This window comes from Mobula birostris, chromosome 26 (genome assembly GCF_030028105.1).
Source record: "Mobula birostris isolate sMobBir1 chromosome 26, sMobBir1.hap1, whole genome shotgun sequence".
In the NCBI taxonomy this organism is placed as follows: domain Eukaryota; kingdom Metazoa; phylum Chordata; class Chondrichthyes; order Myliobatiformes; family Myliobatidae; genus Mobula; species Mobula birostris.
In genome coordinates, this window is record NC_092395.1 from 37219474 (window position 1) to 37235668 (window position 16195).

Genomic DNA, 16195 nt, shown 5'->3' on the forward strand with positions numbered 1-16195 from the left:
TAAAAAAGGAGGACATCTCCCTCGTCCTGGAATGAAAAGCCTCATCCTGAGAGCAGATGCGGCGGAGACAGAGGAATTGCGAGAAGGGGATGGCATTTTTGCAAGAGACAGGGTGAGAAGAGGAATAGTCCAGATAGCTGTGAGAGTCAGTAGGCTTATAGTAGACATCAGTGACTCTCACGTGCCTTTGTATCTCAGTTTTTAGTATTTTCTCTCCATTTAGAAAAACAGCCTACCCTTTTATTTCTTCTACCAAAATGCATGACCATACACTTCCCGACACTGTGTTCCACCTGCTTCTTCTTTGTCCATTCTCCTAATATGTCTAAGTCCTTCTGAAGCCTCTTTACTTCCTCAAAACTACCTCCCCCTCCACTTATCTTCGTATCATCTGCAAATTTTGCAACAAAGCCATCAATTCTGTCATCCAAATCATTGACATATAATGTAAAAAGAATTGGCCCCAGCACAGACTCCTTTGGAACACCACTAGTCATCAACTGCTAACCAGAAAAGGTTCACTTTATTGTTACACCTACTAATCTGCTACAGCTTTATCCATGCTAGAAACTTCTCTGCAATACCATGGGTTTGTAATTTGTTAAGCAGCCTCATGTATCGCACCTTATCAAAGGCCGTCTGAAAATCCAAGTACACAAAATCAATCGTTTCTCTTTTGTCTACCCTGCTTGCTATTTCTTCAAAGAATTCTATCAGATTTTTCAGGGAGGATGTTCCCTTGAGGAAACGATGCTGACTACAGCCTATTTTATCATGTGCCTTCAAGTACCCCAAAACCACATCCTTAACAATCAACTCCAACATCTTCCCAATCACTAAGATCAGATTAACTGACGTAGAATTTCCTTTCTTCTGCCTGTCTCCCTTCTTGAAGAGTGGAGCAACATTTGCAATTTTCCAGTCTTCTGGAACCATTCCAGGATCTAATGATTCTTGAAAGATCATTACTAATGCCTCCACAATCTCTTCAGCCACCTCTTTCAGAACCCTGGGGGTGGACATCATCTGGCCCATGTGACTTACCTACCTTCAGACTTTGCAGTTTCCCAAGAACCTTCTTCCTAATAATAGTAAAAAGAGTGGCAAAGAGAAAGCTGTTGGAAAAAATTCACGTGACATCTCGGCTAGCGTTTGCCAGATGGCATGTGGGAGACTCTGAAGTCTGCTGGAAGAAAGTTCTATACCCTGATGAAACCAAAATTGAGCTGTTTGGCCATCAGATTTAATGGTATGTTTGGCCTAAGTCAAACAACGTACATCATCAAAAACACACCAAATCTACCATGAAGCATGGTGTTGGCTGCATCATGCTGTGGGGATGCTTCACTGCAACAGGCCCTGGAAGGCTTGTGAAGGTAGAGGGTAAAATGAATGCAGCAAAATACAGGGAAACCCTGGAGGAAAATCTGATGCAGTCTGCAAGAGAACTGCAACTTGGGAGAAGATTTGTCTTCTAGCAAGACAATGACCCCAAGAATAAAGCCAAAGCTACACAGGAATGGCTTAAAAACAACAAAGTTAATGTCCTGGAGTGGGCAAGTCAGAGTCCAGACCTCAATCCAATTGAGAATTGAAAAGGGCTGTTCACTCATGATCCCCATGCAGTCTGACAGAGTTTGAGCAGTTTTGAGAAGGAGTATGGGGATAAATTACAGTGTCCAGATATACAAAGCTGATAGAGATCTATCCACACAGACTCGAGGCTGTAATTGCTGCCAAAGGTGCATCTACTAAATACTGACTTGAAGAGGGTGAGAAATTATGCAACCAATTATTGTGTTTTATATTTGTAATTAATTTCGATCACTTTGTAGAGATCTGTTTTCACTTTGACACAGAAGAGTCTTTTTCTGTTGATCAGTGTCAAAAAAAGCCAAAATAACTCCGCTGTGATTCCGGGGGCGGGGGGGGGGGGGAATGTTGAATAATTTTTATAGGCATTGTACCTTATTCCATATACTGCACGCTTTCAAATATAACACCTTCAGTCCTATATTCATCCTCTTCAATTTTGTCCGCCTCTTACATTGCAACTCATCCTGTTGACCATAATTTTGTCCAATGATCCATAAATCTGAACCCCTGCCCCTTGAACCAGTTCCTCAGCCATGCATTCACCTGCCAAATCATCCTATTCTTACACTCACTATCACATGGCACAGGCAGCAATCCAGAGATTACTACCCTGGAGGTCCTGTTTTTCAGCTTTCTACCTAGCTCCCTAAAATCTCTCTTCAGGGCCTCCTCACCTTGTCTACCAATGTCATTGGTGCCAATATGTACCAAGACTTGGCTGCTCACCCTCACGCTTAAGGATGCCATGGACCCGCTCCAAGACATTCCTGACCCTGGCACCAAGGAGGCAACATACCATCTGGGTGTCTATATGGCACCCACAGAATCTCGTCTCTGTTCCTCTGACTGTGGAATCTTCTGTCAGTATTGCAGTGCTCTTCTGAACCACAGTACCAGACTCAGTGCCACAGACCCAGTTACTGTTGCTACCTCCTGGTAGGTCATCCTCCCAAATAGTATCTTAAGTTGTATACTTATTATTGAGGGGAATGGCCACAGGTGCCCTCTGCACTAGCTATGCATTTCCCCTCCTTCTCCTGACAGTCACCCAGTTACCTGCAATCTAGGGGGTGACCATCTCCCTATAGCTCCTATCTATAACTTCCTCAATTTCTCTCATATGAGTTGAAAGTCATCGAGCTGCAATTCCAGTTCCTTAATACGTTCATTCAGGAGCTGCAGCTTGGTGTACCTGGAGCAGATGTGTTTATCTGGGAGACTGGAGGTCTCCTAGACTTCCCACATACCACGCATGGTACAGAACACTGCCCCTGGAGCTATTCTCACTGAATAACTATGTTCTAACAAAGGAGGAATGAACAAATAAGAACAGAAAGAGAAAAAAATTGACATCTACTTCAGAATCATGTACATCCTTATGCGAGCAACACACACAAAATGCGGGAGGAACTTCGCAGATGCTGCCTGGCCTGTTGGGTTCCTGCAGCATTTTGTGTGCGTTGCTCAGATTTCCAGCATCTGCAGATTTTCTCTTATTTGTGATTTGATTACATCCCTATGCAATCACTTTTCATTCTTCTAAACCAGGGGTTCCCAACCTGAGGTCCACAGACCCTTGGCTTAATGGTATTGGTCCATGACATAAAAAAGGGTTGGGACTCGTGTACTAAATGATAACATTATCTTTAAATTGTTCTGGAACCTGTGTCACAATGCCTTAGAGTTTACACTTCACAGAAGCATGTCCTTCAGCCCATAGTCCAAGCTGATCATCAAGCACTGACTTATGCTAATCCCACCTTCCTAGTATTTGGTCAGAGCCTTCTATATCTTCTATCCTGTGATTCCAGTGATGAAATTGAGAGTCTATATGTTGGCAGAAGTTTCCTGCGCTAAATTTGTTTTAATGTCAAACCAGGATCACCAAAACAAAAGTCATGTAACCAGAACACCTTGCTTTAAGAAACAGAACAGGAGTAGGCCATTTGGCCTCTCACAGGTGCTACAACATTTGATAGATCTTGACTGATCTTTTTCCTCCATGCAATTTTGCTAAACTCACCCCACATCCCATCACTTCTCCTGAAGTCATGAGGTGTGGTTCAATTAGCATCAAGTACTTGTCATATTAGCATCTAAGTCACTGACACTACTAAAGTATATGGAATAAACTATCACAGTCTCAGTATCCTCACTTCTAGTAGCAATGAACAAATTTCACTTCATATGCCAGGATAATAAAACTGATTCTGATTGTGATGCAAATATTACACAAACCTAGAAAATGGCTGTTTCCTCCTTCCTCAGCCAAAGCCATGCAGGGTAATTCCAGCACTAACTGCAGAAATGAGAGACTACACACCAGATCTCACTTCTAGAAATGGTTCCATCATTCACTGGATTTAATGAAGAAAAATTTGATTCTATAAACACCCATTACTAGCCTCGGGAATGCAGGAACAAATTACAGATTTTTATAATAACATTTAATGATGTCTGGGGCTGTAGAAAATACATCATGGACTAATTTGTGATTAAAATTATACTTCTGCAAAGTATTGCAGGCTACCTCTGCAGAAAGAGAAAAGCAGAACTTAATTGATTTTTTATAACTAAAAATGTAATGGACCTGGAGTAACACTGAGAAAAAAAATGACTTCATGGCTGTTGGTTCATTGTCATTTTCAAATGTAGTGACCAAAGAGCCAATAATCTGAGGTCTGAGGGGGTGATGGAAAATGCCATAGTCTGTTGACATTGTGATTATGTGACGCAACATTATTCAGTCATGTATCAACTTTGCCACTTTTATTGACAGATAGGAAGTTGTGCAACTTCTCTATTACCTCATACTATCACTTGTTGCCAATTGCACTGTCATGATGCTGTAACTAATACTTTCCTGTGCCATATACCAAGTAACTTCACAGATAATCAAGTGCCAGTTCAGGTTCCAAAGTAGAAGATCAATCAACTTGGTCAGATGGCTCAGAGTAAAGTCTCCGAAACATGCAGATCAGACAAGTCCTAAGTCGTGTCTTAGATTAGCTCGGGTCTGTGAACATTAGAACTGACGCAGTCTCCTGGGTGGAAGAATATTGATGGCTCCCATAATTGATAACAATGTGGCAATTCTAACTGCAAGGGTGAGAGTGAGGCAGAAAAGAACTCAGAAAAAAGGAACAAGCAAAGATCAAGGAGGAGCCACTAGAATCTTCGGCAGCACAGTGACGCAGCTAGTCGTCATTGCCGCATAGCAACAGGAATCCTGGTTCAATCCTGCAAGTGGGTGCTATCGCTGTGAAATTTGCACATTCTCCCCGTGATCGTGTGGGGTGCTCCAGAGTCCTCCCAAATCTCAAAGAATTGAGGACTGGTAGGTTAATTGGCTGCTATCATTTGTCCCAAGTGTGTTGGTGAGTGATAGAACCTGGGGCAAGTTGACGAGAATGTGGCAGGAGTTTTAAATGGGATTATTACAGAATTAGTGTAAATGGGTGGTTGATGGTCAGTGTGAACTTGATGGACTGAAGGGCCTGCTTCTATGCTGTATTTCCCTGTAGGAGTTTATAGAATGTAGGTGTAATCACTTTAGTACCGTGAAAAACATGATCGTCAACATCTTACAAACAAGTGATAATAACCCAGTTATTTATTTCAATGGTGTTGATTGAGGAATAACTAGTGGTCAAAATGCCTGGGATGCAAATAAATCTTCTTTGAAATAGTACTGTGAGATATTTAACATCAATTTGAAAGGACTGAAATGTAACAGGCTGTTCATGAGCTCACATCCCTTTCTACTGTATTTCAATATCCATGTACTTGTATCTCTAGAACAGGGTTCCCAACCTTGTTTATGCCATCAACCAATACCATTAAGTAAAGGGTCCATGGTCCCCAAGCTGGGAACCCCTGCACCAGAGCAAGACTAGATCCTCAACCATGCTGCAGGAGGCAAGAATGCAGCCTTCTAAGCAATCGTTGATGTGGGAAGAAGTTAAGGTTATTTTCTGCAGCTGGGTCTGCTCCTATCCCCATCACTTGCTCAGGTTTACTACCACGTTAAGGCTTAGATGCGAAATCCTGAGCCTCCAAATTACTGGTGGTTCCAATGCCCACTGACTCCTTCCCACAGCATTGATTTGACCAGCCAAATAACCTCTTCCAGTGATGTACATTGTTCTGTACTTAGTGCCAGGGCATCATCAATATATTTCAGATCAGATTCCGAACTAAACCCTGGGGGATCACATTGATATACACAGCTCAGCTCCACTCCAAATGGTGAATTATTCTGCTCCTGGGCCAGAGATCACCTTTTATAATTGAGTAATGTAAGAATAAGTGGTTTTCTGTGAATGGAAGGTTGCAATTTCTGAATGGTCTATTATAAATGAGTAGTTAATTATAGTAATAAACACAAATCTCTCATTCATCATTAAAAAAATGAAAAGTCGCCCCTCTGGACATTAAACATAAATTTGTGTGCCCATCGCTCACTGACAAATCCAGGTTCTCACTAACAACCCAGGTGCTTGTCATTTTTGTTTGATTGTTGTACGAGTTGCTACCCTGTGGTTCAGAAGCAGAGGTCACCAGTATTTAAAGTTCGCAGTGCATTTATGCAGAAGCTGTTTAGTGAAACTGTCATTTTCAAAGCCTTTCATGCCAATTGAAGCTACAGAGCAATTGCAGAGTAAGCACTTGGTTGGCCAATCTCCATCAACTTAACTTATCCATTTCCTTTTCCCGAGTTTTTGCATCTTCCTCATAACTTTCTTGGCCTTCTCATTTGTTGTCATCTCAGCAACTATGACACACTGACTTTTGAATCGTTATTAGTACAAATTGTGGATAGTGAAACCCATGACACTCAGCCTGTGGGAAGTATATCCAGTTTTAGCGAAGGAGAACAAAACGGTACAAAGAGTGCAGTAAGACAGTTTTATTCCTCACAAATAAGGCCAATATAGCATTTATTTCCTAATTTCTTGATTCAACTGCCTGTAGCTTATGGTGTATTCTGTGTAAGGTACCTAGGTTCACTGAAAATCAACAGCGTTATATTCCCTCTGCAATATTCAGTTAGATTGTCTATATGCCCTTGAAGCCTGTTTACATCCTGCTCCCTCCTCATACTCCTCAGTAAACTTGGAAGTGCTACACTTATTGCTCTCAGCCAAATAATTCGAACAGACTGTGATTATCTGGTGTCCTAGCACATGATCCTTCTGTTATCCTAACTTCCACTTCTGTCAAACTGAGAAAAAATCCATTTACTCTTAGATTTTTGTCCATTAACCATTTCTTACCCGATGTCATTCATTGCCCTTCACCTGCTCCACTATGGCTGACTACTCACCTCAGCACGATTTTTTGTACTAACTCTATTTCATGGAGTCTTAGCACAGAAACAGGACCTTGGGCCTAACAAATCCACGTGGCCTTCCTGATCTATTTCCATTTGCCTACTTTTGGCCTATATTCCTTCCCAATCCATAAACCTGTCCAAATGTCTTTTTTTTTAAACTTGTAATTCTCCTGATTCTATTAATAATCAAAATTCTCCTAATCTCCATCTTGGGTATATTCAGAGATGGAGTATTCATTATTCTCTGTGTGAAGAAATTACATTTCATCTCAGTCCTATATGGTCAAACCTTTATTTTGAGTCTGCTTATAGACATTCAGTCGGGATAAGTATCATCCTTGCATTTACTTTGGCAAGATGCATAAGAATGTTGTACTTTCCCAGTCAATCACTTCTCCTTCCTTGAAACTAAGAATATGGAGGCCTAACAAACAAGATGCTGGTGGAATTAAAAAGCCAGGCAACATCTGTGGAGGGAAATGGACAGACAATACTTTGGGTCAAGACCCATCAAGTGGGTCCAAGTATAAGATCTCAACCCTAAATGTGGACTGTTTATTTCCATCCAGGGACGCTGCATGACCCCCTGAGTTCCTCTAGCATCTTGTTTGATACTCCATATTCCAGCATCTGCACTCTCTTGTGTCTTCAAAGTGGTCTGCTCATAGGGACTCTCCTCACAGGACAATCCTGCTGTCCTATACGTGGTACCTTTGCAAAAGCATTTTTAAAAGTTCCGATAAGCTACATCCACCGATTTACCAGTAGCTACTACATTCATTATATTTTCAAAGAAATCCTTCTGAATTTGTCAAAACGTGACTTCCCTGCACAAAACCATGCTGATTCTGCCTTATTATATTGTAATTTCTCCAAGTGGCTGTCACTCAGATAGCTCCCCATTTTTCTCACCTCCTTTCTCAAAATGGCAACTCAAAGGCACAGCTAATAGACCTACTGTCTCACAGTTCCAGTGATCCAGGTACAATCCTGATCATTGTTGCTTCGTGCGTGTGGGGTTTGCATTTTCCCCTGTGACTGTGCGGGCTTTCCTCTGGCTCCTCCAGTTTCCTCTCATATCCAAAAGCATTTATATTGGTAAGCTAATTGACTATTGTAACAATACCCTCAGTGTATAGCTGAGAGGTTGAACTTATGGGGTGGCCAGGGAATGAGACTAATGGAAATATGGAGAGAATAAAAAGGTATACTGTAGGATGAGTATAAAGTGGGCAAACAAGAGTCAGGATAGATTCAGCAGGCCAAAGGACCTTCTCCCATGCATCTCTGTGACTGGATTACATTTGCTACCTTCCAATCTGTTTTGATTATCCAGATACAAGAGCTATAGGCAGACCATCACCTTGTTTGTGTTGCTCTAAAGCTATACCTTAGCATCCAAGTTATCAGATCCAATTTTAGATCCCTTAGCCGCTCTAGTGATTTGTCTTTAGTGACACTAATTGTTTTAAGTTCCTCATTGTCTTTAGACCTTACATCCCAGCAACAATTATACCTCTTTAGTGGAAACAGAAACAGAGTATTTATTGGAAGAGGTTCAGTCGACGTTTCAGGCCGAGACCCTTCGTCAGGACCTGACGAAGGGTCTTGGCCTGAAACGTCGACTGCACCTCTTCCTAGAGATGCTGCCTGGCCTGCTGTGTTCACCAGCAACTTTTATGTGTGTTGCTTGAATTTCCAGCATCTGCAGAATTCCTGTTGTCAGAGTATTTATTGAAGACTTCAGACACTCTTCACTATAATTTTTCCTAGGATGCCTTTTTTGCTGCTCTCTTTTTTTTAACATTGTAATGACAGCTCCTCTTGCACACAGTTTGATGATTTCATAATTTTATTGCTTTCTTTTGGTCATTTATTCCCACTTACTAAAAATCCTATTAATCCTTAATCTTATTAATCTTCTTGGCAATATTATAAGCTTCTTTTCTAATCTAATGATATATCCTCAGGCTTCTCAGCTAACCATAGATAAATAACTTAACATATGGTGGTTTTATTTCTCAATGGATATTAACTTCAAAGGTCAAAGTAAATTTATTATCAAAGTATATATATGACACCATATACAACCCTGAGATTCATTTTCTTGCAGGCATTCACAGTAAATACAAGAAACATATGATGTTGTTATATTGACTACCAAAAAGCATTTGATTCTGTCCCACACTCATGGTTAATTAAAGTTCTTAATATATATAAACTACACCCAATACCTGTGAAATTGCTTCAACAACTGATGAAGTATTGGAATACTATAATGACCCTATCTATTAACTACACCCAATACCTGTGAAATTGCTTCAACAACTGATGAAGTATTGGAATACTATAATGACCCTATCTATTAACAACCAAAAAAGAACACCCACTATTATTAAAATAAACCAAGGCATTTTGCAGGATGACTCTTTAAGCCCACTATGGTTTAGTCTGGATTTAAACACACTCTCTAATTTACTGAATTGGATGAAAATTGGGTATCAAATCAGAAATAACCAAACCAATTATACCTTGATGCATGGACAACGTGAAATCATATGCTCCTTCATCAGCAAAACCAAAGCAATTAATTCAAATAGTAGAACTATTTTCTAAAGATATAAACATGAACTTTGGACTAGATAAGTGCAGAACATTAAACTTGAAGAAGGGTGCAACAGAGCCAGTAAAATATAAAACAGAGCATCAGGATACAATACAACCGATGATAAATATGAAACAAGCATCTCGGATATTAACGAGCAAAGAAAATGGACATACTGTTTCACGTGACCGGCAACAATGAATATAGAATTGAATTGAGTCTGGTTTTATAAAAACAATCAAATATTTATTAAACTCTGCTCAATATTAAAAATAACAAACGTAAATCTTAACCAGAAGTAAACTGCTATGCCGTCATTTAACAAACCGCCACTCAGTACTAGTTCTTAAAGCGATAAATGCAAAAACAGTTCTTAAAGCAGTAAATTCAAACGCGGTTCTTAGAATGGTAAATTCGAAAGTCCAAGAGATTTATACAGTCAATTAGAAGAGACTTTCCTGAAGTCAAGAGTTCCTCGAACACGATGTCACTGCCAATCCCAGCCGAATCCTGCCTTGTCCGCAGGATTCACGACGATGGAAATTAAATGGGTTAAAGGCACTGAACTTTTTCCTCTGTATACTAGATCCTGCACAGCCTTTTCTGCCACTTTTAGCAGAGGCTATCTCATGCAGATCACTCTTTCTTGAACAAATTCAATAATGGTTGATCCTTTTCCACTTCAGGCTCCTGTTTTCACTCTCCAATATTACTGAAAAGATACATCAACAAACCTGGCAGAAATTGGTTAAACTGCCGGTCCAGCACTATTGTGCCTTACAATAGGACGTAAAACTCAGTTTTAAATCGAAACTGCGTCATAAGGCAAACACGCAACAGAGCAGAGTCTCTGGCTAACGTTCTAACTGTAAAACTTACTGCGTCACTCCAGGGGTCTCCTTTTATTCCCCGTGGTGAACATGTCATCACGTGACCTCTCATCGGCAGGAAAATCACATCATGTGACTGCCAAAAGACGATTACATCATCCTCATAAGACAGTCACAAGGTATCCATGAGGTATGTAACAAGTGCAATAAAGGGAAAACTTCCAATAGAATTTACTTCAAGGCTAAAGAAAATCTACCAAACAGAGCTCAATAGTAAAAATATAACAGACAGTAAACACTTTCACTATACCCATATTAACATATTCTTTTGACATAATATCTTTATTTTGAAACTGATCCAGAAAATTTACAAAGAAAAATAAGAACTGAAATTTCACATTTTAAAAAACATTATGTAGACTCAAACCCAATTAGATTAACACACACAGAATGCTGGTGGAACGCAGCAGGCCAGACAGCATCCGTAGGAAGAAGCACAGTTGACGTTTCGGGCCGAGACCCTTCGTCAGGACGTGGACTGTGCTTCTTCCTATAGATGCGGTCTGGCCTGCTGCGTTGCACCAGCATTTTGTGTGTGTTGCTTGAATTTCCAGCATCTGCAGATTTCCCCATGTTTACACTTAAATCAACACTACCTAGGACAGAAGGAGAAAGAGGAGTAACAGACATAAACATTGTACACAACAGTCAGACAAAAATTCTATGGATATATTTTCATCAGCGAAAACAGGATTCAGCACTCCACGCGAGCGCATGCAATTCTGATAAGGAGTACACACCACTAAACTTAAATGAAAGCACAACCCAGAAAAATGAAGAAATTATCACCACAGAAGAAAAAGTTAGCAAATGGAAGAGCCTGACCCTCCATGGAAGACATCGCCAGCATCTGAGCAGACGAGATGTTGGCAACGAAGTGTTGAATGCCTGGCTCAGAGATGCGACCTCTTCCCGGAAACAGAGATCCTTGTGGCAATACAAGACCAGGTGGTTACCATGAAAAAAATATCAAAAATACATAATAAAAGACCAATGAATTCAAGATGATAAATGCAGCAAATGCCAAGAGAAACCAGAAACAATCTAACAAATTACAAAATATGCAGCAATTTAACTCAATCTGATTACTTATACAGACTGAATCAAGTGGCAAACATCATTCATCAAAAGTTTGAGTTAAAATACAAATTCATAAATGAAATCACACTTTACTATAAATATAAGCCTGACCCAGTTTTAGAGTTAGCCCTACAAATTATATTATGACTGATCCATTATTACAGATAGGATAATCCATAAAATCTGTCCAGATGTTATATTACAGAATAAACAAGCAAGAACAACTTACTTAATAGACATAGCCATTCCAAACACACATAGCATACAAAATCAGTAAGTGAAAAACACTAGAAATATTCCGAATTAAAAGAGGAAATACAAATGCAAACATCAAACAAGTCAACAAATTCAGATATCTTGGCAGCCTAATAACAAGTAATAGCAGGTGCGACACAGATATCAAATACAGAATAGCAATGGCGAAAGAAGCATTCCAAAAAATGAAGACCATATTAACAGACAGAAAGTTGAGCACGTACACTAAAAACAGAATACTGCAGTGCTACGTTTATTTTATCCTGACTTACGGAAGTGAATGCTGGACCATTTCCCCAGCAATGGAAAAGAGACTAGAAGCAGCTGAATTATGGTTCTACAGGAGAAAGTTAAAAATATCATGGACCACACACACATCAAATGAAGAAGTTCTCAGAAGAGCCCAAGCAGTTAGATCACTCACATCAACAATAAGAGAAAGACAACTCAGATTCCTAGGACACATCATGCGGAAAGATGAACTAGAAAAACTCACGCTCTCTGGAAAGATTGAGGGGAGCAAACCTAGAGGAAGACCTCAGCTTATGTACATCAAAAGCATAGCCAGGTGGTTACACATCGAGGAAATGGAAGTCATCCAAAGAATGAAGGATAGATCTATATGGAAAACCATGGTCACCAAAGTCCGCATCGGATATGGTACCTAGACAGACAGATAAAAGAGGAAAATAAAAGACTATGGAACATGGACAAGGTATACTTTGTCACAATAGTAATATCTACAACTGGCATCATCCCAAAGTCATTACACAACTGCATTAAATAATTAGGCCTGCACAGCAATATTTATGTAGATCTTCAGAAAGCCACAATACTAAACACCACTAGAATAGTCCAAAAGTTCATAGCAATTGAGAAATGAGTGTGCTTGGCTATGCCTGCACCTCAGGTTTTACCAGCTTGAGCTGAGAAAAAATAAAAATAATAATATATAAATAATAACTGTCAAGAACATGAGATGAAGAGCGAATCAATAGGTTGTGTGATCAGTTTGGTGATGGTGCGAGTGAAGTTATCCTCTCTGGTTCAAGAGCCTGATGGTTGCGGGGTAGTAACTGTTCCTGAATTTGGTGGTGTGGGTCCAGGGGCTCCTGTACCTTCTTCCTGATGGCAGCAGTAAGGAGAGAGTAGGACTGGATAGTGGACATTGAATCCTTGGACACTCCTTTTTCAACATATAGTATTTGTTTTTTGCACGATTTTTAATTGATTCAATAAATGTATACTGCATAAAGTATACTGAATGAGATTTACTTTTTATTATTATTATATATTTTTTCTTCTATATTATGTATTGCATTGAACTGCTGCTGTTAAGTTAACAAATTTCACATCACATGCCGGTGATAATAAACCTGATTCTGATTCTGATGGACTGGGCTGTATCCATTACATTTTGTAAGCATTCCCGTTCAAGGGCATTGGTGTTTCCATACCAGACCATGATGCAATCAGTCAATATACTAACCCCTGCAGATCTATAGAAATTAGATAACAAGCCAAATCTTTGCAAACTTTTAAGAAAGTAGAGGCACTGCAGGGCTTTCTTCGTAATGGCACTTACGTGCTGGACCAAGGACAGATCCTCTGAAATGATAACACTGAGGAATTTAAAGTTGCTGATCCTCTCCACCTCTCATTTCCCAAAGAGGACTGGCTCATGGGTTTCCTTCATCTGAAGCCAATAATCAGCTCCTCTGTCTTGCTGACATTGAGTGAGAGGGTGTTCTTGTGGCACCGCTCAGCCAGAATTTCCATCTCCCTCCCATCCGCTGATTCATCACCCTCTTTGATTTGGCCTATGACAGTGGTGTCGAGAGCAAACTTAAATATGGCATTGGAGCTGTGCGTAGCCTCAGTCATAAGTATAAAGTGAGTAGAGCAGGGGCTAAGCACACAGCCTTGTGGTGCAACTGTGCTAATGGAAAGTATGAAGGAGACCAGAGATGATAAGGGCTGGTGCCCATGCACGCCCCCCCCCCCCCGGGTCAGTGAGTCATAGGTGGATTCCGGGGCTGGAGTTCTGTGTAGGCTGGAGACACAAGGGCCATTGACCCCCTAGGTATCCAAATCAATGAGAAGAATAACGTCAATCTCTGGGATCCCTTAAGCCTGGAACAATTATAATCAATCTCTTACAGAACGTGTCCTTTCCAAAGCCTTCACTTAGCTCCTGTAGGCCTGAAGAAATTAAAAATCTGCAAAACAACTGGTTGGACCAAGTCAAAGGCACTGGACGAATAGACACAACAAATGACTGTTCTTATGACCATCATCTTATGAACTCATTCTCCGAATTAACTCTTTCTGGAGGGAAGTAAGTGCCAGAGAATATAATTAAGGCTTTGGTGATAACAGCTAACTCTGAGATCGTTTCCAGGTAAGAAGTTATTTGTGGGTGCTCTTTGATAAGGTTGAAGAATCAATGCAGGTTTATAAGAAGAGTACACTTTGTTTCTAAAGTGAAATAACCTGACCCCAGAGTCTGACTTGAACTGGCTGTAACTGGTTTGAAATAGGCTGATTCAGGACAAAAAAAAACAAAGAAATGACACAGGAGACATATCCTTATTTGGTAGAAGAGCAATGGGATAATGGTAACTGTAGTTATGGGCTAGAGCCAATGTAAAGTGGTCACAGGCTAGCCAGATAAAACTAGAACTAATGGAATCAGACCCTTCCCTTCATCTAAGACACTACCTCATTACTTGTCTTCAAAATTATTGATTTATTTTTGTAATTTGTAGTAATTTTTACACCTTGCACTGGGCTGCTGCCACAAAACTCAAGTGTCATGATATATGTCAGCAATCATAAACCTGATTCTGATAATGGTTCAGAACTGAGAAACAAAAAAAAGATAAAGAATTTCAGAGGTAGAGCACGGAGAGCTCTGGAGACTAATTATCGCAAGGAAGACAGCCATGCCTGTGGCAGGGAGATGGCTAATCTTTGGCCAATAGGAGATCCCCAATTTCAGTGGTAAGTGAGAAATAGACTAGGTAAGTACTGGTACTGAAGGAGCAATAGCATTCAGAAATTGTTGACTTGGGGTCAACATGATTTACATGGACATTTGCATTGTTATCATAAAGTTGACACTGTAGCGGTGTGCTACACACAGCGCTAGAATAACCACACGGAGCCGGTGAGTTAGAGTTGCGATGAAAGAGATTTATTCAAACTTCGCGGCCTGCTTTAAAGCCTTCCCGTTCCCGCCCTCCCTGGGACGGGACTGCTGTGGGGAATGCATATTCCCAGACCCTTTCCGCGCGCGGGACTTTCCCCCTGCTGGTAAAGATGGCCTGGCGCCATTTTTGGGGCCGGCCCTCTGCCTGCGTGCGCTGTTTTGTGAGCCGGTTCGTGTGTGCTAGAAAGTGGGTCGCCACATAACCCCCCTCCCGCCCAAGAACCGGCGATACCTCCCCCAATGTCCACAGTCTGGATCGGCCTCTGTTTGGGAGGTCAGCCCCTGCGCCGCAGTGCCTGAGCCTGGACCGGCTGCGCCAAGTCCACATGGGCCGGTTCGAGTTGGTCCACCGTGAAAACCTCCTCTCTCCCCCCAATGTCCAGCACGGACGTGGACCCGTTGTTCCTGATCACCTTAAACGGCCCCTCGGAGGGCCGCTGCAGTGGTGCCCGGTGTCCGCCCCGCCGTACAAAAAGAAACTTACAGTTCTGCAGGTCTTTGGGTATGCAGGTCGGGCTCTGTCCGTGCTGTGAAGTGGGGATGGGGGCCAGGTTACCGAGCCTCTCACGTAGTCTGTCCAGGACTGCTGTGGGTTCTTCCTCTTGCCCCCTTGGGGCTGGTATGAACTCTCCTGGGACTACCAGGGGTGCGCTGTACACCAACTCGGCCGGCGAGGTGTGCAGATCCCCCTTGGGCACCGTGCGGATTCCGAGCAGGACCCAGGGAAGCTCGTCCACCCAGTTAGGCCCCTCCAGGCGGGCCATGAGAGCCGATTTCAGGTGACGGTGGAAACGCTCCACTAGTCCGTTCGACTGTGGGTGGTAGGCAGTTGTATGGTGTAGCTGAGATCCTAAAAGGTTGGCCATAGCTGACCACAGGCTGGAGGTGAACTGGGCGCCCCTGTCGGAGGTAATGTGGGCTGGTACCCCGAAGCGGGCTACCCAGGTTGCGATCAGTGCTCAGGCGCAGGATTCGGAGGTGGTGTCGGTGAGCGGGACTGCCTCTGGCCATCTGGTGAACCAGTCTACGATAGTTAGGAGGTACCGCGCTCCTCATGACACTAGCAGGGGCCCCACGATATCCACATGGATGTGGTCGAACCTCTGGGGGGTGGGTTTGAACTGCTGCGGCGGAGCCTTGGCGTGCCGCTGCACCTTGGCCGTTTGGCACTGCATGCACGTTTTGGCCCATTCACTGACCTGCTTACGCAGCCCATGCCACAC